This window comes from Orbicella franksi, chromosome 5 (assembly GCF_964199315.1).
Source record: "Orbicella franksi chromosome 5, jaOrbFran1.1, whole genome shotgun sequence".
Lineage (NCBI taxonomy): Eukaryota > Metazoa > Cnidaria > Anthozoa > Scleractinia > Merulinidae > Orbicella > Orbicella franksi.
The window spans coordinates 8,819,901-8,844,940 of record NC_138149.1 but is presented as its reverse complement, the minus strand read 5'-3'; the positions used below and the strand labels follow the sequence as shown (position 1 = coordinate 8,844,940).

General features: G+C 41.8%; 2 pseudogenes across 2 annotated transcripts in view; both read left to right on the top strand.

The window, feature by feature from the left end:
• LOC145488559 (sacsin-like) overlaps positions 1-25,040 on the top strand; it is an 87,892-nt pseudogene that overhangs the window by 3,465 nt on the left and 59,387 nt on the right. Inside the window, exons 2-4 of the transcript XR_014049510.1 lie at positions 679-1,230; positions 1,506-1,613; positions 2,146-2,253. The product of XR_014049510.1 is annotated as a sacsin-like (transcript). The remainder of the gene's footprint in view (positions 1-678; positions 1,231-1,505; positions 1,614-2,145; positions 2,254-25,040) is intronic.
• Positions 6,632-25,040, top strand: part of LOC145488564 (sacsin-like) — a 20,005-nt pseudogene continuing 1,596 nt past the window's right edge. The window contains exons 1-7 of the transcript XR_014049511.1: positions 6,632-6,742; positions 7,372-7,519; positions 8,729-9,722; positions 10,231-10,808; positions 11,440-22,565; positions 22,906-23,185; positions 23,563-25,040. The exon at positions 23,563-25,040 is cut by the window's right edge and continues 1,596 nt beyond it. The product of XR_014049511.1 is annotated as a sacsin-like (transcript). The remainder of the gene's footprint in view (positions 6,743-7,371; positions 7,520-8,728; positions 9,723-10,230; positions 10,809-11,439; positions 22,566-22,905; positions 23,186-23,562) is intronic.

Below are 25,040 nucleotides of genomic sequence, written 5' to 3'. Positions count from 1 at the left end.
TCTGGTTTTAATTATTGTCTAAAAAGAACTTGGTAATAATTAAGAGTTCTTTCTAGACAATAATTAAGACCAGAGTAAACTGTGAAAATACACGTAGCTGGTAAGTACATGAATTTCAATCCTGCCTACCTCAGAATTTTCCAAAAGTCACTTAGGGCTTTACTCCACACATCCCTTCAATATAATTGGTTCGGCTTATTTAAAGGTCAGTATCTGAATTGAATCTGGTCCAGAGCTGTTATTCCTGGCTGTGCCAGGGGTGAAAAACAGCGAAGTCTATGCGAATTCAATCTGCTGTTTCCAATTGATTCAGACACTGTACTTTATATGAACTTGATTCATTGAATTTGATTCTGCTCATGTGAATTACGGAGTCTGAACTGGGCTTTAATTAAATGCATTTTGTTGAGAATTCAACATTCATGTACGTTTACACCAGTTCTCCCTACTGGTTCTAATATTTTAGGAAGCGCTAGTTGGAAGAATCATTTGTTTAGATGTTCATTAATTTTTCCTAGTGGGTTACAGGGAAAAAAAAGTATATAATTATATTATTGACCATTTGCTTATAATAATTCCCTTGACATGTCTGCCTGATAACAAAAGTAAATATATAACAACTAATAAAGGATTTAAAAACTAATATGTGCAATTATTAAAAAACAATTTTTTCATCAGCTTTGAAATTAAAGATTGATGTGGAAACCATGACACCTACAGAACACAACACACAGGATAGAACTCCTGTTTCAACCGTAGAATCAGGGGGATCAGGAAATGTTGGGCAACATGGTGTATCTGCAGGACCTGTGTCATCAGGACAGAACCAGTCTTCATGTGCAAATGCTGAAGCTCCCCAAACACCCAATTCCATTCCTACAGAAGGACAAGTCTTACGTTTAATTGCTACCAACTACCTTCGCGTGAAACCATTTAGTTGCAAGGATGACTGTGATGATTTTTTGACTTACCTGGAAAAAATTGGAGGTCTTGTTGCAGATGTTCGTACAGGAAGTTTGCTGATAACAGTGAAGTGTGATTCACTCCAAATCTTGGAGAGACTGTGGGAAGATTATTCATCTGGCCATCTTGGTGAAGTGATTCAAAGAAGCTTTGCCACAGAAGAGATCTTGAGAGAATTTAGCCTAGCTGAGTTGAAACTGAAAACAACAATTTCAGAAGAAGAGTATAAATCATGCAAAGCATACTTTGAGAAAGATACATCTAAAGGTTAGTTTTAAAATAGTTTTTTTTTTTTCGCAATTATAATGCAGTCGAACCCCCGCCCCCCACTGTTGGGGAAATGGGAAGCAGCCACTTAAAAGGGGTAATAGCTGCTTAGTAGCAGGTTGTGTACTTTGAATATTTTTTAGATTGGGTTATTTGCTTGGTGAACATAGAGTCACATCAAGACAATGATCATAATAAATGATTTGCGTTTTGAATATTTTTATCAGTAGTCAAATTCTATTTTAGAATCTTCTCTGTCGTTGTCTTTGTCACAGAAGAGATCTCGACAGAATTTAGCCTTGCTGAGTTGAAACTGAAAACAACAATTTCAGAAGAAGAGTATAAATCATGCAAAGCAGACTTTGAGAAAGATACATCTAAAGGTTAAAATTCACGATCTTTATTAACTTATCACTACTCACGACGAATTTGATAGCGTTGATCCTAGCAGTATGCAGGACATCTATCATACATGAACTCAGTTGAATGACCTTGCTCTCCATGAGTTCTCGTAGCTCAGTGGATAGAGCGCCCGCCCGGTGTTCGGGAGGTCATGGGTTCGATTCCTGTCAAGGACTCAGAATTTTTCTTTGTCCCACGCTCGTGTCATGTTGATTATTCACCTTCATCTAAAGGTTAGTTTTAAAAAAGTTTTTTTTGCAATTATAATGCAGTTGAACCCCCCCCCCCCTCCACCCGAACCCCACACCATTGGGGAAATGGGAGGCAGCCACTTAAAAGGGGTAATGGCTGCTTAGCAGGTTGTGTACTTTGAATATTTTGTAGATTGGGTTAATCACTTAGTGAACATAGAGTCACATCAAGGCAATGATAATAAATGACTTGTGTGTTGAATGTTTTTATTAGTAGTCAAATTCTGTTTTAGAATCTTATCTGTCATTGTCTTTGTCACAGAAGAGATCTCGACAGAATTTAACGTTGCTGAGTTGAACCTGAAAACAACAATTTCAGAAGAAGAGTATAAATCATTCAAAGCAGACTTTGAGAAAGATACATCTAAAGGTTAGTTTTAAAAAAGTCTTTTTTTTTGGCAATTATAATGCAGTCAAACCCTACCCTCACTCCCCCCTCACACCGTTGGGGAAATGGGAGGCAGCCACTTAGAAGGGGTAATGGCTGCTTAGTAGCAGGTTGTGTACTTTGAATATTTTCAGATTGTGTTAATCGCTCAGTGAACATAGCGTCACATCAAGACAATGATAATAATTGACTTGACTGTTGAATGTTTTTTATCAGTAGACAAATTCTATTTCAGAATCCTATCTGTCATTGTCTTTTCCAAAACAAAGCCAAACCAAGCCAAACTATAGCTATTCATGACTATTAAATATAATTTCCATGTTTTTGTTGAACAGCTGTTCTTTTACTCAAAATTTCAACAGTCTCAATCAGAAAATCGTGCTTGCAATGTATCTTTAATTACCTTTGCTATGCTTGGTGGACTGACAAAAAACAAAAAGAAAACAAAAAACAACAAGGAAAAAAAAACCATGACCCCCTCGATTTCTTTGGCATGGATGCCATTTTGGCACATGTGGAAGCCTGGGATCTAGCCTTGTGAAAGTGCACTCAGCATTTCACCACCCATTGATCTCCTACCACTCCACAACTTCCACATGCCTGGGAAATAGAGGATATTACATGTACATGGCCGTATGGAGATAAGAAATTTCTCTTCAAGTGTTGTGGAATATTTCATGAGTAAGTGAAATGTTTGTCTCTAAGTGGCCATGTAATGTTCTATTTATTATATAAACACCAATGAAATCCCAAACCATTTCACTTTTGCTGCAAAAGGTACCATTTATTATGTAACCATAGTAATGGTGATCTTTTCACATATGAAGATGGCATGTTATTCTCAAGTGTGAAGATATGTTTTCGTGTGAAAGCTCACCTGGTATTTCATCGGTAAACATGTTTAAAACGCTTGAAATGCATTTTCACTTTGACTTGGACATTTGAATTGGATGTGTTACTACAATATCTTTGCGGGATCTAAAGTTACATTATTTTAAGTTTCTTTTTAAAATTAATGGAAAAGTGAGACAAAAGTAGATGGCTAAAGATTGGCCAGTAGCCGGCTGTTTCGGCCAGCGACCAGCCCTTAATGACACCCCTGCAGACATATATACAGTGTATCTTGTACATATGCATGTACATAATTCATTTTCTTGCTTAGTGAGATTAAAGTTGGCTATTTTGAGAGCTTTCAAATTCTACCGTGGCTCAAATGAAGCAATAATAACAGGCGTCATAAAAATGGTCCAGGGAAGCGACACATTAAATTTTAGATCCTTTCCTTTCTTTTCTGTTAAGCAGCTGGATCACCAAACTTGTTAATGCCGAGAAAACACGCAAAGAAATCCTCTTGATCCCTCGAGCGACAATTCCTTCCAAATCGACTCACAAGAAAATACACGCTCCTGATTGGTTAATTACCTCTACCATAATACAGTTCGGTGCACAGCCAACCTCCTACGCCTTTCTTCCTATTAACTTTTTCTACATCCGCTGACCAGTATATAAAGCGTTGTTAGTTGCTTGTGCCCAAGTCGGAAAATATTTATTCACCAAGTGATTTGTTTCTGTTGCAATGTTTCTTATTCGTGGATTGTTTCTGCACCGTTGACAGCGTATGTTTTCTAGCTTGAAATTCTCACTGTTATACCAGTTCAATGCTATTCAATTGAAGCAGCGCCCTTTATGATTGACCTGAACGTAACACCAGGTCACAAGTCACATTTATAAAGCTTATATACGACTGGAAGGTCTGTAAGGGAAAGAGGTTCATTCTCCTCGATTCGAATGTAAAGGAAAGTCTTCATCGTTTTTCCTTCTCAGTTCTATCTGACACTAGTGATAACTTGGAACTTGAATAAGGCTAGCATGTTTTGAGTTTGAAATGGACCGTGATCCACCGTCCAAGGAAAAATAGAAGGAACTGCATTCCTAACAAGATCATGTCTACTGCCATAATCGTTTGATGGGAAATGTTCGGAACAGCAGAAGAGTGATGTATTAGAAGCAAATTTTTCGTCACTACGTTCCATCCTTACCATCCATATTATAGTTCATTTTCTCACTATCAGTTAGTTAGGCTCTATTCTCTACTTGGTCTCTGAAATTAGCTCTAAACCGCAGATACCGAGATGGATCACCATCAAATGGAGCTTAAGCAAGGTTAAGCAAGGTAAATTCTGGTGTCTTTGTATATAAGGTATCTTTCAGTTGTTCTGCTGCTGCATTAGGTGCAGTTGAATGTTTCAATAATTCTTCATCCCGTGCTCTGTGACTGCTGTGGCCTTCCTTGAAAAATGTTTCCTGTGGGTGTAGTCCATGCGAGTCAGGCCAATGGTAGCATTCTGGGTCATCGCCAGGGTCATCAGAGCTCAAATACTGCTCCCTATTTTTTTTAATTGCATGTTCGTAGACTGTCCTAATAGCAGCGACAGCTGCAAATTCTGCCCGTAGCCTTGCCCTTTCTTCTTCTTTCCTCGCAGCTTCAGCGTTCCAAAGTTAAGCAATCCTCGCGTGTAACTCTGCTTGCTTTTCCTTGGCTTGGAGAGTCCTGGCTCTAGAGAAGGTGGTTGATGCATGTGAAGCTTTAGAGCTCTTTGCTTTTTCGCTCGACTTCGTTGACTTCTTTTCCTCATTAATGCGTCGACCAGCATCAATCACCCGTTTCTGGACAGTTTCACGAATAAGCTCTACTTCAGTATGCAGGTTGTCATACACTTGAGTGTCAGGTATTTGTTCTTCTTCAGTGACAAGTTCTTGTTTCTCCTCATGAAGATCACCAAACTCTTTAAACCACTCATTTCATTTCACAGATTCCTCACCAACTAGTTCCAAATTTTTACCAAGTCCCATAAGTGTTCTAATGCTGGAAATCCATGGCTGTATTTCTGTTTTGAGCTTGTTTCTCTACCTTTTTCGTTTTGGGTTAGCTGTGGTTGTCTCCTTTCAATAGCAGTCCAGTCCAATTTTAAGTTTCCTTCTCCATTCTGAAACATGCATATCAACTTCGATAGCAGAATCGATCACTCTGTTTTCTCTTGTAGAGTAGCCCGACTTGTTTCCATAGGCTCCTAACATTGTAGAACAGGCCTGAGGCTCACGCATCGCTTTTTCATCTGGAATTTCCGCGTGTTCAAGTGCCGTGATTTGGTCATCATCGCTTGAAAGATTCCACATCGACATCCTGAACAATCAATATCGAAGTTGTAGTTTCGACAAACAAATCCATCGCCACCAACAATCGAAGAACTCAAAACCACAATTGGGCACAAAATAATGCCGGCATCAAAAACCAACGACAGAAACGAAATGATGGTCGAAGAATGACGATTTAAAGCCAAACAAATTCCAAACAGCTTGTGTAATTCAGCAAATCAAAGTAACTGTAAGAGCCAATTTCCAATTCCCTCAGTTTCAATAGGCAAGTCTCTCTTGTTCCGCTGACTTTAATTTGACTAGTACTCCAATGAGACGCTTTTGTTTGTTTGTACACAATTCCATCAATCGTCCGCGTCTTTATCCGTCTTATCCGTCGTTACTTCGAGTGAATCGCATGCACACAAAACTACATCGTTTTGCCAACGTTCGCCATCACATACACACTCGAAAAAGTCACGTGGCTCATAGGCAGGAACTAAATGGCAGGAACACTACATGAACTATTCAGGGAACCCAGCAATGAAAAGTACTGGACCAAAGTTTGAAGGAACCATAGGCTTTAGATACAGAGAGGCATTCTTAAATAATAGTTTTCAGGAATTAATGCGTACACGTAGGTTATAGAGACGTCTTTCGTCAATCCATAGTCTATGGATATGTAAGTCCAGATGTACCAGTATTATAAGATAACGAGAAAGCGTAACTGAAGTGACAATTTTGGTAGTTCCGACATTTCTTAGGCCAGGTCTTTGTGTTTGGTTTCTTTGAAACTTTCCTCTAATGCCTGTTTCTTTAATTTGTTGCTCAGCGAACAATGATGACGATGGGTTCGATTTGATTCATCCAACAGTTGAGGTCCATCCTAGATCAGTATCCTGATGATGGACAGATACTGAAGGTAAAACAAAATACTTTCATGTAGATTGCAGGGAAACAGAATTTCCTTCCTTCTATCTGCTACAGTATGGTTTGCAAATATCACGATATAATCGTTCTGTCAAACAATACAACACATAGCAAGCTGGACTACCATGGATCAATTAAGAACTGAATTACCATGTCAACTTCGCATTCATGATAAAAACCAACGAGGCTCTGTATATGAGAAATTTATACACTTTCGCGTTAGATGTTACGGTTTTTCCTGTGGTAGTATATGTACAATTTACGATTGTTTATCTCTCACGCCTCTCGTGTCTAGGAATTGATTCAAAATGCTGAGGATGCAAATGCCAGTCGAATGAAACTCTTGCACGACAAACACAGCCATGACACAGAATATCTTTTTGATGAGGACCTCGCACAATTTCAGGTGAATACATGGTTTTGTCTCATTTTTGATCGAAATGAACAAAAGTTATGACTTAGTAACGTTGCAAATTCGCAAAATTTAAAACGCGCACCGAAGACCACGTAGAAAAAACTCACTGAATTGTTCAAGACAGAGTGATTATTGTGCTAAAATCCAGAAACCTTATGAATGGATAACTCACAATAACAGCTCAGTTCAGTTTCACAGTAATTTTTGACAAAACTAGGTCATAATACTTAGGGTTTCTTCTAATTTAATGGTCAAAGCCTTTGGGGTTTTGGCTTTTCAATGTCATGCACAGGAGCGTGTCCTTGGTACTTTCCTAAACGGAAGAATATGGTTTCCGTTTATGTCTGACAAACAGATCTTTAACCAGAAAAATGTGCATTCATCCAATTTTATTTTGGAGAAACTATAGATACATAGACATATTTGAGGCTTAAAGAGCGTAAAGTTTTCTCTGATATTGTTTGATAACGTAAGGGGAAAATCTGCCAATATGTACGGCATACTGTAATGGTTGACATGACTACACAAGTTGCGTTTGGGGACGTTACAAAAAGATACAAGTCTCTTCCTAGTGTCACAGAAGACTTCCTCATATATCTTTCATTGAAATGTTCAAACAGGGCCCAGCGCTTTACGCTTACAACAACGCACGGTTTACAAGAGAAGACTGGAGGGATATTCGTCTGGTCTGTGATAGCATCAAAGTGGAAGATCCAATGAAAGTCGGCCGTTTTGGTCTTGGATTCAAGTCTGTATTTCACATGACAGGTACATGCAGCTCCAGTACAATCTTAATAAATTTTAGAGTTTATATACGTTTTTAATATGGTAGATAGGTAAGGCCCGTTCCAAACGCTGTTACGTTCATGCGCCGAACCTAACTGATGAGTTAAGTACGGCAGAAAAGCGGCGTTTGGATCAGTTTGGTTCGGCAGGTTAGGTTTGGTGCGGCAAACAACATTAAATTCGGCAGGGTCTGTCGCACCATGCGACGTTGGAATGGCAGCTGATTCATACGGCATTCTCGTCATGTGTCGAACCTAATGCATAAATTACTGTAATGTATTTTTCATATAACGGGACTCGTGATTGGCTCAAAATTGAGTGACGTGACCAGTCATGCATGAAGCTCGACGTCGTCGCTAAAAATAAAGACAACAAAATATGCCTTTGATTTAGGAGAAACGTGACTGTATAAGCGAGTTTCTTTAGCGTAAATTCATTTTTTGCTCTTTCTTCGTGATAATAGCCCAGCTTATGAGATTTCCCTTTAACAAGTTGAATTAACTGGGAGAAAACCTGTCTAAACACTGAACCTAGAGTTTGAATTTGCTTCCCTAAATACTGCTATAACAGCGAAATGTTAGTGACAGCTTTTCTATTTGGATAGAGTTCTTGAATTCAGAATGCATATTTTCTTGTCGAAAATTGTTACCAACGGCTTTCCAAATTAAGTTCGACGCAAGTACGTCGTCTGAACCAGCCGTCGCTCCAAAGTCGCTCTAAAGTCGAACTTAATCAAGTTTGGTTCGGCACATGAGTGGAGTGGCGTTTGGACCGGGCCTAACTAAGATTAACATTTCAAACCTACTTAACGCAAAGAATTTTTCAGAGATCTACGACCAAATCACGTCTTTTGAACGCCATACTAAAAATCATCCAGTGATATGAAATCACAGAGAATCTAAGGTTTACAGAGTAACAAATAGGTCTACACATATGCGCCCTCTTAATCATAACTGAAGCTGAGAGCCTGCTTAAAGACTCACATTTATTTGTTGAACCTGGTGAACTTCCAACATAGCTACAAAAAGAAACCTTTACAATTCTTGTCATTTTTTAGTTAAAGTGGCCTATTTTGTTAAGAAAAGTGAAACAATTGTTTGAAGATTGAATTCAATATTTCGTTACTTAAAAGAAAGCCCTTCACACCATAGTGGTCCTCTTAGTTATGTTTGTGTTGCTCTTCTATCTCAGATTTACCAAGTTTACTCAGTGATTCCCAAATTGGCTTCATTGACCCTCATGGTGTTCACTTTTCTGACAAGCGCCACAGAAGAACAGGAAAACGCTGGCGACTCAATGAGGACCGCGCAGAGATGGACGAAATACCAGACCAGTTCCTTCCTTACAAGGGAATCTTTGACTGTACGGAAGATGTTTTTTCCCAGGGATTTTACGATGGCACCTTGTTCCGTTTCCCTTTCAGGACCAGACCATCCGAGTTGTCAGAAACACTCTATTCTACTGAGAAGATGGATACACTGTTTGAAAGTTTTGAGGCTGATGCTCACTTGGTTCTCCTGTTTCTTCAACACCTGGAATCGATCGAGCTGTATGTTAGAGAAGAATCAGAGTCTGATCCTGAAAGGACTTTTCAAGTTAGAATCGCCGATCAAAGTCTCAAAATAGTTCTAGCGAAGAGAAAGGAGTTTCTCTCAAAGGTCACACCTGGAAAAGTGATGACAGAATCTGTCACTGTAACCTACCCTGTCACGATAGAGACAGTAAAGTTAGGCTCGCCCGTGAAGCAGCATTCTTTCCTCGTTACCAATTACTTTTGTGGAGGGGAGGTTTCTATGAGGTTTAAGAGGCTGATGACAGATAAAGAGCTTAACTATCTACCCACAGTAGGTGTCGCCATGGCATTGCCAACAGGTCCCAAACTGCAAACGCCCGGCATCAAAGGCCACGTGTTCTGCTTCTTGCCTCTGCCAGTGCAGAAGAAGAGCTTAACAGGTTTGCCAGTACACGTTAACGGCTTCTTTGCTTTGAGTCAGAACAGGCGTTATATCAAATCTCCAAATGCGGATCAAGAGGATCGAGAGATGAGTGGTCGGCAGCTGACAGACAAGTCGTTACTATGGAACAGATGTCTTCTCGAGGAGGCCATACCCAGAGCGTATGCCACGATGATTTTGGAAGCAATTAACAAGAAATCGCTTTTCGTGCCAAAGACATCCATCTTTAAGTAAGTGTTATTTTGTCTGAGAAGTTACTCGGATAATAACTGTCATGCGCTTTGATAAGTATAACTCCAGCTACAAAATATTCGTTCAGTGCTGGCTCTTAAACGTGCTTTCACGCGACTTATAGATTGTTAATTTTATGCCCAGAAGTAATCAGTGGTTGTTAGCACAAGATAAGCTCTTAGTATTGTTGGACCCATTTTGTTTCCACGAACGAGTAGTTTGTCGTTTTTTTAGTAGTCAAGACTTGTTAAAACTATTATTTCTTTGGAACACGGAGTATGAAGTGTATCGAAGTTGAAATTGGCTGCCGCTGTTCATCGAGCCCACGCTCGATATTCTTGGAGAGGAACGAAATCAGATATTGCGCCTAGAAATAAATGTAATTTCAAAAATGTCTACAAGGCACAGGTAGTATAGCAAGCATGGCTCTTGAGAAGAGTCTTGCTTGCTATGCTGGTATCGAAACGAGGGAACTACTGCAGTGTGACGCTTATTTGTTTCTTACAGGGCATGGCCAGACATCAGCTCCATTGACCCAAAGTGGGAGAAGATAAGAGATCCATTGTTTCACTTGCTACTGCAGAAAAAAGTTGTTTACACCCCGGTACATTTTGGGCAATGGCTGACAGTACAGAAAGCCGTTTTTGACCTGCTGTCTAAAGATGAACCTAAAGAGCTGCTTCAGCGAGTATTACTAGCAGCTGATGTGCCTGTCGTCTCAGTACCCAGTCACGTCACGGACGCCATTTTGTTCTATGCAGGGACTACTGTAAAGAATATCACACCCAGTGGCACAAGAGCAGCATTGAAGCAAGTCCCTTCTTGTTACCAGAACCTTGATAGACGAGAGAAACTACTCCTCCTTCAGTTTTGTCTTAAAGACCGCAAATATGACAAACTCTGCGCCTTGATGTTGTTGCCCCTCTTCGATGGCGCCTTCACAAAATTTTCAGATCAGGGAGAGCGAATTTATATCTGCTCGCGTAATCATCCCCGAGCACTTTTTCCTGGTCTAGAACACCGTTTCCTCGATGAAACACTCGATACGGACGTCATTGGGAAGCTGAACGATGCAGGTGATCAAGGTAAAATGATTTTGTTTTGGATTCGAGTATGGTTTTATCTTACCGTGCATTTTTTTATTCTTTCTTTTAATATCTACAGTAGTTAATGGCATTCCTTTCATAAGTCGCATGGCACAGTGTAAAGAAAAACGGCCTTACAACGAATTAACTTACCAAAATTGTAACAAAGACGACTGAGGCATGCCGGTTATTATCGTTTAATCAATTCTTTTTCGTTGGTTTTACATTATTATGGTGAAATGTACAGGTACAGGTACAGTGTGCATACGAGCCAAGTGGCCCACCAGGCCGGAGCTTATCCCGGTTTCTGTAGCATGAAGCGACTAGGAGTATTTCTACTCCCCCCTGGATGGGATGCTAGTCCATCGCAGGGTTACCCCCAGCATTAAGTTCGCCGGTACGTATTTATACACCTGGGTGGAGAGAGGCACTGTGATAGTAAAGTGTCTTGCCCAAGAATACAACACAATGTCCCCGGCCAGGGCTCGAACCCGGACCGCTCGATCTGGAGACGAGCGCACTAACCATAAGGCCACCGCGAAAAACGGTGAAAAACGGTGAAAAACGTCCTAATATTGCGCGTTTCAGGAAGAAGACTGTCACTCTTTATGTTGTCATGCTTTTTTCACAGAAATCACACAATTACGGCTATTGTGCGAGGATGATGTACCGTCTCTTCTCTGGGAGGCCCTACCGGCTGAGTGGAAGAAGGGTAATACCATTTCGTGGTTCCCCGATGACAGGAATCAAAATCATCCTCCGAGAGACTGGATCAAGGTTGTCTGGAGATATCTACAGGAACATTTTACAACAGAGGAAGATATTCAGAGCCTTGGAAAACTGCCTCTGATTCCACTCAGCCTAGTACAAACACCTGTAACCTTGGCACGACTTTGCCGCCCTTCTAGAGTTGTTGTCAAACGCCTAAATGATGATTGCCTCGACGATACACTGACAAATGTTTTGAGTAAGCTTGGTGTAATTATCATGAATGATTTCCCAGCCTATATAAGACACCATCCCGCTGTCTTGGGGGCGTTTGTACATCCACCGTCTGCACATGGCGTTTTGAAAGCAATGGTGATTTCCTCTGGCCAGATGGCAGCTGGAAAGTTTCCAGAAATCGTGCGCAAGATATTATCTGCTAACGACAAGCACCTCCTCAGGTCATTTCTTGCCCGTGTGAGACGGTCATATGTAGGACAAGCGGAGTACAATCTGCTGTGTTCGCTTCCCATTTTTCAGACGCTGTCCAAGAAGTTCGTATCAAAGATGGAGGGCCTTTGCGCAGCGGTTGCTGATTCTCTTCCGGTTTCACCTGTACGAGAGCTGATTGACATTGGCGAGCACGATTCCAAGTCTTTAGCAGTTTTATGAGACGTCAAGATTCTAACGCCAACCGAGTTACTCTGCCAAATAGTGTTTCCAGACATACAAGGAGGAAAGTACTCTGGAGAGCAGATTGACAAACTCATGACTTATGTACTGGAAAACCACACTAGTGAAATTCGCAGAAATGCCACTTTCAAACAGAAATTACAGGTCTTGCCCTTTGTCTCCAAACATGGAGGGCGTGCAAGAGCATCAGACCTCTTTAATCCCAGAAAGTTGATCCTGAAGAAATTATTTGTCAATGAAGATGTTTTCCCAACAGTCGCGTTCAACGAACGTTCTGTACTCGTCATGTTAGAAGAACTTGGAATGAAAAGCGAGGACAACATCACTGGATACGATTTGTACCAAAGTGCGAAATTAGTAAGTGGGCTTACTCACCTTCCAACCGCAGAGCAGAAGTCAAGAGCAGTTTTGGAGTTCCTCAGAGACAATCCCCAAAAATTGTCGGAGTCAGTCAATGGACAACCACTAGGATCGCTTCTGAAGGACATTCCCTGGGTTTCAAAATTGCAAGAGAGGCCCCCTAACTATCCTCCAGAACTGGCATGGTTTGACGCAGGCGAAGAAAATGGCAAACACTTTTTCAAACCAACTGAAGTGAAGAGTCAGTATTTTGCAAGCCTCGTAGGAACGGTTATGCCTCTTGTAGAAGTACAGCCAACGAATCAAATTTCAATGTATTTTGGCTGTCAATACCTACCGGGTGTCTCCCAGGTCATTCAGCACTTGCAGAATGTGATCAGATCGTACTCAAAAGAAAAGAAGCACCTCTTCATGGTTGTGGTAAACGAAATTTACTTGATGCTAAGTCGAGCGCTAACGTCAAAGGATGTTGGTGTGGATCCTGCATTTGACTGTTTAGAAGGATTTGATTGGGTTTAGAATGGAGAGGGCTTTTCTTCACCTAGCCATGTGCTTTTCAGCAAGCCCCACATTGATCTTACACCCTACATTCGTTCTCTTCCTCCCGACATGGCTAAGTACGCTGAACTGTTTTACCATTTTGGCATGAGGGAAAGCAGTAATCCAACCGTTTTGGTACAGGTCCTTCACATGATTAAAGAGAAGTATGACGAAGGATTTGTCCTGTCCAGCGCTTTAGAAGTAAAGCACGATCTTCAGTTATCCATCAACATTCTGAATGAGTTGGCAAGTGAGCAGTTGACAGAGGAGCTACAAGGGCAAATTTTTCTACCAACATACACTGAAGACAACTCGCATGTAAGGCTTGAACCTGTGGAGTGCTGTATGTACTACCACCACGATTGGCTGAAGAGAGAAGGTGACGATGAAGACATGGACTATTTTTATGTACACCCCAGTGTCCCTAAAAGTACTGCTGAATGTCTTGGTGTCCCAAGCCTCACCAATCGAATGCTGGACCCGGACGAGCTGTCCAAACGAGAAGAGTTTGGACAGGAAGAGAAGCTTACTACTCGGCTGAACCGACTTCTGGAGGAGTACACGGATGGATTTTCAGTTCTAAAAGAACTTGTTCAAAATGCAGACGATGCCGGTGCCACCGAGGTGAGATTTCTCTATGATGAAAGGACGAACGAGGATGCCATGGCTTGCTTGATTGATGAAGGCATGAAAGGTTGTCAAGGTCCTGCATTGTGGGTCTACAATGACGCTCAATTCAACGATGAGGACTTTGAGAACATTGCAAAATTGAATGAGGCAACAAAAGAGCACAAAACGGAAAAGATTGGCAGGTTCGGACTTGGCTTTAATGCGGTGTACAATTTGACAGATGTGTCCATGTTCTGTAGTAGGAACTATTTTGTCATTTTTGATCCTCACACGTCATACCTCGGGAAGACCATTAAGAACAAAAGGAAGCCAGGAATTAAGATTGATCTCAACAAGGATGTGAAGAGGCTTCGAAAATTCACCAATCAGTTCAAGCCATTTAATGGTATCGTTGGCTGTGATTTGCATCTTGATAAAGAAGACAATTCATTTGATGGAACCATTTTTCGTTTTCCATTGAGAACGAGCGAGCAAGCTAAGAGAAGTGAGATCAAGAAGCTACCATACGATGACCAGCAGATGCGAGAATTGTTGCTAATGCTTGTTAATGGAGCCAAAACCTTACTCCTCTTCACACAGAATGTTCTCCATGTCAGCGTATTTTCCCTGACAGCATCTGCCAGTCAAGACCAAAAGCCGACATTACTGTTTCAAGTAAGCAAGTCACTAGCACAAGGTGGAATAGTTAGAAGCCTCTCTGTCCCTGTTAATCTACCAGCCGCGACAATGAAGTTGGCCACAGAGGAAAAGGATTTCTTGAAGCAGTGCAATTTTCTTCAAGTGTCGTCACAGGTAACTCGAAATCTTAGGAAGGGAGCACCAACCAAACTAATAAAATCGGCCATGAAGGTTAACATCAAGTGCAGTTTTACGGAGTACGGTCTGAGTTTCTTCGCATGTGACTTACCTTTTCAAAAGGATTGTAGCACCTGGCTTGTGGCGTCTTCCATGGGTGATGGTCAAGCTCTAAAATTTGCTAAGAATGATTTGAGCCTTCTCCCATCGGCGGGGGCAGCTGTTCAGCTGGTTCCAAATACATCTGGCACCATTTTGCCCTTGCCTGTGAAGAAAACAGTTGATGGATTAGATGGCAATGGGATCTTGTTTTGCTACCTCCCACTTCCAATTCACAGTGGCCTTCCTATTCACATAAATGGAGCATTTGCATTAGCTGCTAACAGACGTCATTTGCAGGAAAAACTTGAAGATGACAAGAAGTGCTATGGAGTGGACTGGAACAATGTTCTTATGCAAGATTCTATTGCTTCTGCTTATCTCTGCCTTCTCGAGGATCTGAGGTCCATTGCTTCGGCTGACGGATCTTACAAGTTCCATTCGTTGTGGCCAAAAGCTTGTGAGACCTATCGTAATTGCTGGCCAATCATGAAGTCGTTCTATACACAGGTTGCTAGAGGAAATTGCTCTGTGTTTTCTGACGGACAGAACTGGCTAAATATTGATCAAATTGCATTTCTTGATCCAGATTTTAGAAACGAGCCGCTAATAGGAAATATCTCGCTCACAGTTTTCCAGCTGCTTATGAAAGAAAGTGCAGTGGTCATTGATGTTCCCGTGGATGTCCTAAGCTCGTTCCAATTTTGTGGTCTTGGAGAAGTACTAAAACCCAAAATCTACAACAAGGGTAGATTTTTTCGTGAACTGTTCTTCCCAAAAATCTCCACTGTACCTCCAGAGTTAAGAGATGCACTAGTGCTGCATGCTCTGGATATCAACTACAATGACCTGATAAGGACGCATGCTTGCATTCCAGCATCACCATTTGGTAACACTCTCAAGTATCCATCTCAACTCATACATCCAGGCCAAGAAGCAGCCCATCTCTTTCTTCCTGGCGATGAAAGGTTTCCTTGTGGCAATAAAAATACTTTCCTGAACTCTCAACGGCTTGCAAAACTTGAGACTCTTGGAATGGTGTCGGATTATCTTCCTTGGCACGAGATTGCAGAAAGAGCCGAAAGTATTCAAGGACTAAATGCAGTCAACAGTGACGCAGCGTGTAAGCGGACGACGGCATTGCTACAATTTATGGAGAAGAAGATGAAGTACGAAGATAAAATTCCTTCAAACAGTGTCATTGGAAGACGCATTTTGGAGGCAAATTTTCTCCCTGTTCTCAAGAAGCCAGCCTCGTTTCCTCTTCGGTGGAAAGGTGACGAGTTTGGAAACAAAGTTCTCCTTGCACCTAAAGATGTCTTTTTGGAAGACAAAAAGTACCTTTTATGCTGCACAGAACCATTAGTTGGAGTGTCTATCCCTCGAAATGTTAAACCGTTGTTGGCGCTAGACAAAAAGCATGCGACTTTGGCCCACGTAATAGCTCAACTGGAAGTAGCTATGTCCACCAAAGTTGAATCGTCAGAGGTCACTCTACATGAGGAGATAAGCCATTTGTGCTTCGCTGCCTATTCGTATCTAGATAAAGCACTTGCTAACAATTCGAAAGCTATCAAGAAATTGTTGAATGGCAAGAACTTCATTCTTAACGGAAGACAGTTTCTGTTTGCTACTCAGGTGGCCTTCCATCTTAACGTCGACTGCTCGCCATATCTTTATCAACTTCCAGAACCTTTGGCAGTGGCTTTCCCAGAACTAATGAAAATGGTTGGTGTGAGGGAGCATTTTGAGGAGAAAGATTTTATTTCAAGTCTTCTGAAAATGAAAAGCCGCTTTGCAGACACTGAACTGGACCAAGAAAGTCTTCAGACTGCTGTGCATCTGGCGTATAAACTGGGCGAAACTATTAGAGATTGGAATTGCGATCCTGCTGAGGTCGAAGAAAAGTGTGGAACTGTTTATCTTCCTGACTCAAGAGGAGTTTTGCGACCGGTTCCGGAGCTTTGCATCAAGGACTGCCATTGGATGCCTGATGAGCCAGACGTGCATTTTGTTAACGCCAGAATTCCTTGGCCAACGTGTGACTATGTGGGTGTTAAAACACATAGAGAAGAATCTTTGCGGTCTCGTGTCGTTGGAATTCCTTTTGGTCGGCGGGACAAACTGACAAATCGCTTGAAACGCATTCTAACCTGCTATCCATGCGAGAAGGAAATTTTGAAAGAACTTCTTCAAAACGCTGATGATGCAGAAGCGACTGAGATATGTTTCATAAAGGACCCCAGACACCATCCCTGTGAAAAAGTTTTTAAAGATAGTTGGCAACCACTACAGGGACCTGCCTTGTGTGTGTACAACAACAAGCCTTTCACCAATGCCGATATTGAAGGAATACGGAATCTTGGCGAGGGTAGTAAGAGCGACGATCCAAACAAAACTGGTCAATATGGTGTCGGGTTTAATGCTGTCTACCATTTGACTGATGCGCCGTCCTTCATTTCAAAAGGAGAGGAGATTGGCGATGTTTTGTGCGTTTTTGACCCACACTGTAAGTTCGTTCCTGGTGCAAGTTCAGAAGAACCTGGACTAATGATCAAAGTCGACACAACCCTTCAGAGAAGGTTTCCGGATGTTTTTCCATGTTATCTGGGAAAACACTTTCCAAGAGATAGCGCAACCATGTTCAGATTTCCCCTGAGAACAGCGCATATGGCTCTAGAATCCAAAATATCGTCAAGTTCTGTGTCACTGGAAAAGCTGGACACAATGATGGAGGAATTGAAGAAAGAGCTATTTGAAGTTCTTCTTTTTGTAAACAATGTGAAGAAGATAACCCTTTGTGAAGTAAATAGAACAAGTGGGGATCTAGAGAATGCTTACACAGTCGAAGCAGTGATATCAGAGGAGGATGAACTCAAGAGACGAGCATTTGCCAATTACATCAAAGACATTGGAAGGCTACTACAGGAGGGAAGAGAAGTTCTTCCAACTGACATTCAAGTAGCAAGAGTGTCCTATGTCTTGAGCATCACAGACACTCTTGGAAACCAAGAAAAGTGGCTAATTGTTCAACAGATGGGCTTTGAGAAGTCTGTGGAGAAGAGTATCGTTAATGCCTTTAAGAAACATCAACTTGGGATGCTTCCTCGTGGCGGTGTGGCCTGCCTTTTGGAAAAGAAATCTGTACAAAAATGCCATGTACAAAGAAGGAAAAAAGCTTATTGCTTTCTGCCACTTCCATTCGAAACTAACCTGCCAGTTCACATTAATGGTCACTTTGCACTGGAACACGAGGCAAGACGAAATTTGTGGAGCAACGAAGCTGGTGGATACCAGAGTGACTGGAATAATGCATTGTTGCAAGATGTCGTGGCATCGTGCTACATTACGCTGTTGGTCGAAGTGCGAAATTTTCTTCAGCTACCTATATTCCAAGATAGAAACCCCTGTGCCGAAGATGAGATCCTCTACAAGATTGCTTTCTACGAAACCTTTTTCCCACGTCTACCTCCTAAGGAACAGTATTGGGAGACGCTGGTTGACTCTGTCTATCAAGAAATCAACAGAAGAGAACTGAAAATCATACCAGTTGTTCGAAGAAGACCAATGGAAGTCGCCTGTAAAACTGCGAAGAGTAGCACTGTAGTAGAGGTTTCGTGGCTACCACCAACCAGCAATGGAAGGGAGCAAGCATTTTTCAACAACCTTGCAGTAGAAGGTCCCTTTGCCATGTCACCTGACAAGGAAACAAATAAATCCCAAACGGAAACAATAAAGAGGTTTGAGGCAATACTTCTTGAAAGCGGTTTTAACCTCGTGGCCTTTTCCTTGTCGTTGCACAAATCCTTTGTGAGAGCTGGTATCACTACATGCTGCATCTCTCCAAGCTCTGTTATAGATTTCTACAGAACACTTAGTTGTCAGAACCCCTTGTGCACGATTGGGCCAATTCCCTGTCATGTAGATGAAACATCATTGAAAGATGTTCTTGGTGTTATTGTGGTGTTGCTGTACTGCAAAGGTGATGCAAGCTTTCTCGATAAGCTGGAAGGTCTTCCACTGCTTCTTACGCAAGACAACCGTCTTCAATCGTTCTCAAGCGAAGAACCCAAGTTCCTCTCTCGATATCAAGATATTCTGCCCGGTTCACCACATATCTTTCTTCATGAGCAAGTTTATAGAGAGATATTTAAAGACGCTGCTACCAAAAATTGGTCCGTTTTGAAGCCTTTGGATGTAAAAACATTTGCCGCGAACTTGCCCCAAACACTGCAGCAGGAACGCTATGGAAAGGCGGAGTTTGTTCAGTGGTCTCCAATCCAAAAAGCTATCCCCGACCAACGATGGATGTACAGGGTATGGGTTTTTCTTCATGATATTCTGAGGGATGTTGTCGATGACGTAAAAATAAATGAGCAGACCAAGAACCTTCAGATTAAGCGAACCCTTGAACCTCTGTTCAACTGGAGCATACTTCCTGCTACTGAGTGGAAGAGCACAGAAAGAAAAACCTCCTTGCTTTCCTTTTTCCAGTTCAGAGCGCCCCAGCCAGTTGAACATTTTCTTGTACCTTTGGGGAAAGCAGCATCTATCATTGAGTTTAGAAGTGCTGATTCTTCAAGTGAGGAACTCGTGGACGTCTTGCGGAAACTTGGTCTGCCTGACCTTAACTCTACTGCACTCTCAACCACGGGATCAGGTGCCTATGCGTACTCCTCTCCAAACTCAGTTAATCTCGCTCGTATCATTGTGGCAACCCTGAAGGTCCCGGCATCACTTCTGACTTCACTTGATCAAAAGATGGATTTAGACCCGCACTCACTTAGAGGACGATTGCCGCCGTCAGATTGTATCACCATCTTGGAGTACTTCAATAGAAGTGTGAAGTGCCTGCGAGATGCCGACAGGATCGTCCTAAGAAGGCTCCCTTTTTATGAGGCAACACATGGTGGCTTGATAAGACTCGATGAACGCAGAGTGTGTGTTTTACCAAATGAAATACCGCAGAAGGGAATAGATGTGTTGGAGCGTGAGCTTGGTATAGTATTTCTCAAATCCTGGGGAAGTCTCTCTGAGTTGTTCAAGTTCCTGAAACTTGAATGCGTTTCTGCTGTTGACGTGTATTGCACCTTTATTCTGACAAATTTCTCTATTCTTAGCGATGGTGCAAGGCAGGTTCACCTGGAATTTATCCGGAAGTGCATGTTAGACGATTTGGATGATGATGACGGCGATAATGCGGATGGTGACCAGCAGCGACTCCTGGAATGTTTAAGAAATATTCCCCTCGTTCCCTCAGTGGATGGTATTCTCAAGACTGCTTCCTGTTTTTGCGACCCTAGAATTGATGTTTTCCGCATAATGCTTCCAGAAAGCATGTTTCCACCAAAGCCTCTCAATTCTCCAGAGTGGTTGAAGTTTTTGCGACGTATTGGTCTGGTGTGTGAAGTTACCAAGGACAGTTTCAAGAGATTTGCTACAGAAGTTGCACACGAGGCCGCATCAGCACCAGATGATAACACTTTCAAGAAATCTAAAGTTCTGGTCAATCATTTCATACACCGACACAACGTAGTGGCTGAAGGATTACTACAAAGTATTTGCGACATTCGATTTGTGGCCGGGGATCCTGTAAGAGAACCCCTTCAAGCACTCTTTGCACCGTTTGGAGGCGTCGTAGGTCGGCAGATTCCTTTCTTTGCGTTCAAAGAGGCAGTTCCCTCTGAACATGCAGAAATTGTGTGGACGAAGGCGCATTTACTTCCAAGATGGGCAAACCCACGGTGTCGTCTTCATGAGCTCAACCGCCCTCCCCGTGTCAGCATGGCCCAGTACTGTGATTCTTTTGTCGCACAACTCCAGATTTTAGAGAAGCCACCGGTAGATCTTGTCGTTGGTCACTGCCAAAATTTATGTGTATATCTCGCAAACAACAGGTTGGAGATGGCTGAGCGATGTCACACAATTATGGCAGTAATGGAACACGTTTACACATTTTTGTTGACAAAGCCAATCGTAAACAGTGATGCAAAGAAAATTCTGGAAAACACACCTTGCATTTTGGTTGAACATGGAAAGAAACTAATTTTACCATGTCAAGCAGTCCTCGAGCTGTATGAACACCTTGAAATTAGACCGTTTCTCTACGGAATTCCTAAAGAATTTGGAAAATTTCACCCACTGTTTGAGAACCTTGGTTGTTCCAAATGTGTTACAATTTTCCACTATGCTATGGTGTTGGACATGTTGCAGAGGAAATGCCAGAAGTCAAAACTGGACCCAAATGAAGTTAGAATGTGTGTCAAGGCAGCGAAAGGTTTCTTCGAGAGACTAGAAGAAAATACCAAAGAAGTGGAAAGGCTTTTGGCACTGTACCTACCGGGAACGTCTTTGACAGGAAGTTCTTCTGAGGAGAACCAGACAGTAACGCCGGTCTTCTTGCGCACGTCTTCAGATCTTATTTTCAATGATGCACCTGCTACTCACCGGAATCGGCTGCACAAATTTAACCAACCTTTCTTACTCGACCTTCGTTTGATGGATGTGACTTGCAGCTCTGCCCAGACCAACTACAAAGAACTAACGATGAAGTTACCAATAGCATTACAGCCAAGAATGCTTTCCTCTGTTGTCAAAGAAAAATTGAGTGCCTCACAGACCCATGAATTTGTGATGACTAATGCTGTGTCGCAACTGAAGCACCAGCTTTCTTCCGCACAGTTTTGTTCTGGAGTTATCAGACTGATCCGAGATGAGAACTGTCGACAGAAGAGAGAGATTGATAATGGTGTGATTGAAAACATCGAAAGAGGGCTTCGTCGAATCGAACTTTTTGTCGTAAACAGCCTCAGAACCACACTTTTTACCGACGAGGTTCCTATTCCAGAAAGTGAAGCAGGAGTGTCATATTTCTTAGATAAGGTCCTAGTTTCCAATGAAGAAATTTGGAGGGTGTATGTTACAGCTGTGAGAGGAGTCGATGAGAGCACCTGTGCCATATGGCTCGTTTCAAACGTGATAGAAGACATTTGTGGAGGGCTTCTCGGAAGGAGGGCAATATTTATTCCAGAGATGTTGCGTTGTCCTCTAAGTGACATTTGGTCACTGTTAGATGGAATGGGTGTTCGACAAGATGACTCGTCCCGTCCAGCAGGAGAGAAAATCTATCCTCCGCCCGGGACCTTTATCCCAATTGAAGACCACCATTTGCTGAATGATGCCTTTGAAGAATTTGAACCTGACGAGTATGTAGGATACGAGCTAGACGACCCGAGTCTGCAGCGGCAGGAAGGAAACGCTACTTACATATACGCTGTGATTATCGACATAATGGCGAATGAAGATTGCAACCCCTTGGCAAAGCGTTACAGAATCAATATCGGAGATAACCAAGAGATCGAGGTCGATGCTGCTGATTTGTACAAATTTCATCGTCTGGACGCTGCAACCTCATCTGCAATTGTTTTATCTAATCAGCGAAGGGAGCCTCCAAGAAACAGAAGTAGACAGGAGGTGTTTGATGAAATTTCAGACCTCCTGGACGATGCATGGAAACTACCAGACGAGACGAGAAGGAAAATCATTAAGCGACTGTATCTGCGGTGGCATCCCGATAAAAACTTGGGCGATGAAGAATTCTGCACAGAAGTTTGTCAGCATATACAGCACGAGACCTCCCGATTGGAAAGAGGTGAACCACGGGGTAGTGGAAGACCTAACGCAGAAGCCAGAACTTCGGGTGGGTCCTACGATGATTTCTTTACGTCCTGGGGAGCTCGTGCAAGGGAACATTACACGCAGCGCCAGGGATACCAAGAAAGACAACGGTCACCTCGAAACTCACACAGGAAGAATCCTCAACCAGGCGAAGCAAGGCGATGGTTTAGACAAGCTAAGGCCGATGTCGCGGCAGTGGAGAATGATATTGTGTATGGCCATCCTTCCTACGAGTGGGCATGTTTTAAATGTTACCAGGTAAGATTAGCAAGTGTTTCCCTAGCTTTAATCTAATTTGATAACAAAGTGCAGAAGGTGATAAGAGAAACATTCTTTACATGCATATTTTGAAGCACTATTTGAAACATTAGATGTTGACTGATGTATCCAAACTTTCACCATGACGAAAGTATGTGAAGATTAATGTACAACTACATGAAATTCTCCAGGCATATAATTATTTATAAAAATGTACATGTGCTATTTTAATAACTCGTGGTTTATTTACCGTTGTTCAAATAACAGTCCCTTTCCCGAATTCAAAATATAACTTACCAAGTTAACACTTGCTCAGTCTAGCCGAATATTGCTTTTGTAGGCAGCAGAGAAAGCCCTGAAAGCCGCTCAGTACACGATAGACGCCGACAAGACTAGTGTCCACAACTTGGTCAAGAATTGCAACGGCTTGAATGACTCAGAGTTAACCGAATTGGCATGCCAGTTGGAGGTTCTTGTTGGCGATTCAACAGGCATGCGCTATCCAGATCGGATGCATTTTCCTCAGATTCCAAAGGACGTTTACTCGGCCCAGATGGCTCAACAAGCCTTGCAGCTTGCCAAGAAGATCGTCGAGCGTGTTAAAGACCGGATTTCTTAAGGTGCGTTCTTAAGAAAGAGATACTGTACTGTATGTCCATAAGTGGGTGTGAAATTCATGATAAATAAATAGACAGTCGCCGCGCGATCTCTTTCCGTGGGACGACATGTTTCTATTAACAATTATCACAAGACATAGCTGACGAGGCCGTCGCCGGCCATTATGTGGACGATCGCCACCTCCAGCCATCAGATTGTATTATAGTATACTAGTAGAATTCAACTCAAAAATGAATCGATGGAAACAAGGAAAATCTTTTTCGTTTGTTTAATGTCACATGCACATATGCAAGGGTGATATGCATATCCATAACTCTCCTTCCGTTTATTTAATGACGTGTAGATATCAACAACTAATACTATAAACTGAATTTGACAGGCTGTGACAGAAACGTGGCACTGGAGAGATTCAAGCAGGAATGCATTTCTCATAGTAGTGACCAATCTTCATACTCACGTGTGCAGCAGTGGACGATTTAAAATTTATCAAACAATGTAGCTTCAAAGTAAACCAGTAGATTTAAGCACAGTGATCGATGTGTCGAAGTGCTCATATGGCCAAATTCAAACCCAAGAACGTTTTTTAGTCTGGAGTGCTCGTCTGCTATAGTGCATGTTTTTATTATGATTATTTTTCGTTATCTACTCTTAGAAACTTCGCTTTTAGTGTTCAAATTAAGCCAAACTATAAGAGGAGAATTTCAGTCAGTATTATAACCATAGTTTGCGTTAATGTCGCGGCAACACCGCCTCTCATCCGCTTTGTCTTATGAGCGTTTGTAGCTTAGTTTCAGTTATGTTCTAAAGTCAAAGACAACTTACCTTTTATTAAGCCTTGCTCCAAGTAAATTAGAGTCATTTTGGTGGGATATTAAAGGGACACTATCACCATTTTTAGTATGATTTTGGAAATCTCAAAAACATATCCAGTCGATCATTGGAAGCTGAACAATAATGGTTTTATTTTGTAGAGCAGCACTGGACAAATAATTGAAACCCATTAGGATGGATAACGATGGCGAGGATGGAAACGGATTGCGACATGCATTTTTAAAAATAACGTCAGGATGTCAGTCTTTAAAAGGTTCAAGTTTAGCCCGAAAATCGTTGCAATTTTGCAAAAATGTTGCTGCATGCAGCGTGGACTTTCTTCAAGAATTGCTTTTAATCATTTAGTTAGAGCTAATAAAGTTCTTATTACCAAATTTAGGGACCATTTCGGGAATTTATAAGAGTTTTAAGCAAATATATCTTGACAGTGTCCCTTTAAATACAATTTTCAATAGGTTGTTTTGCCTTTTTAAGTGTAGAGCTTCTTCACCAACCAGAGGACCCCTTTAGACCTTTCCCATTTGCTACTACACCTTTCAATCACAGGCGAGGCAAAAACTGAGCTGTTAGTGTACTTGTAACCCCAGTTATATTGTCAGTTTCAAGTCAGGTATACACGCAGGTGCGTCATCCTATATAAACGATAGACTTGTTCGTTCTAGTTGAAAACACGAGTCCTCTCCTGTTTACTCGTTGTAGATGTAGTTTGTCTCGTACTTATCAGTGTAAAACTGAGACAAGTGAAAGGTAATTGCATGATTTTAGTAGTCATTATACACTTGCTCAAAACTAGTTTGCAGGCATACCACCCGAATAGAGAAAACAGATAGATGAGAGTAGTATGGCTTTTTAGTCCGGTTGACGTTTTACAATTGCGTTCAAATTTTGCATCCGAATATTAAATGAGACGTATTTTAACAGTAGTAGATGTTTTAGAAATGCACACTTATCTCTTTTTCTTTTTTGTCAGTTTTATAATCGATTTGCCGCATCGTTATTTTGTAGGAAAATAAAAAGATCAGTTTT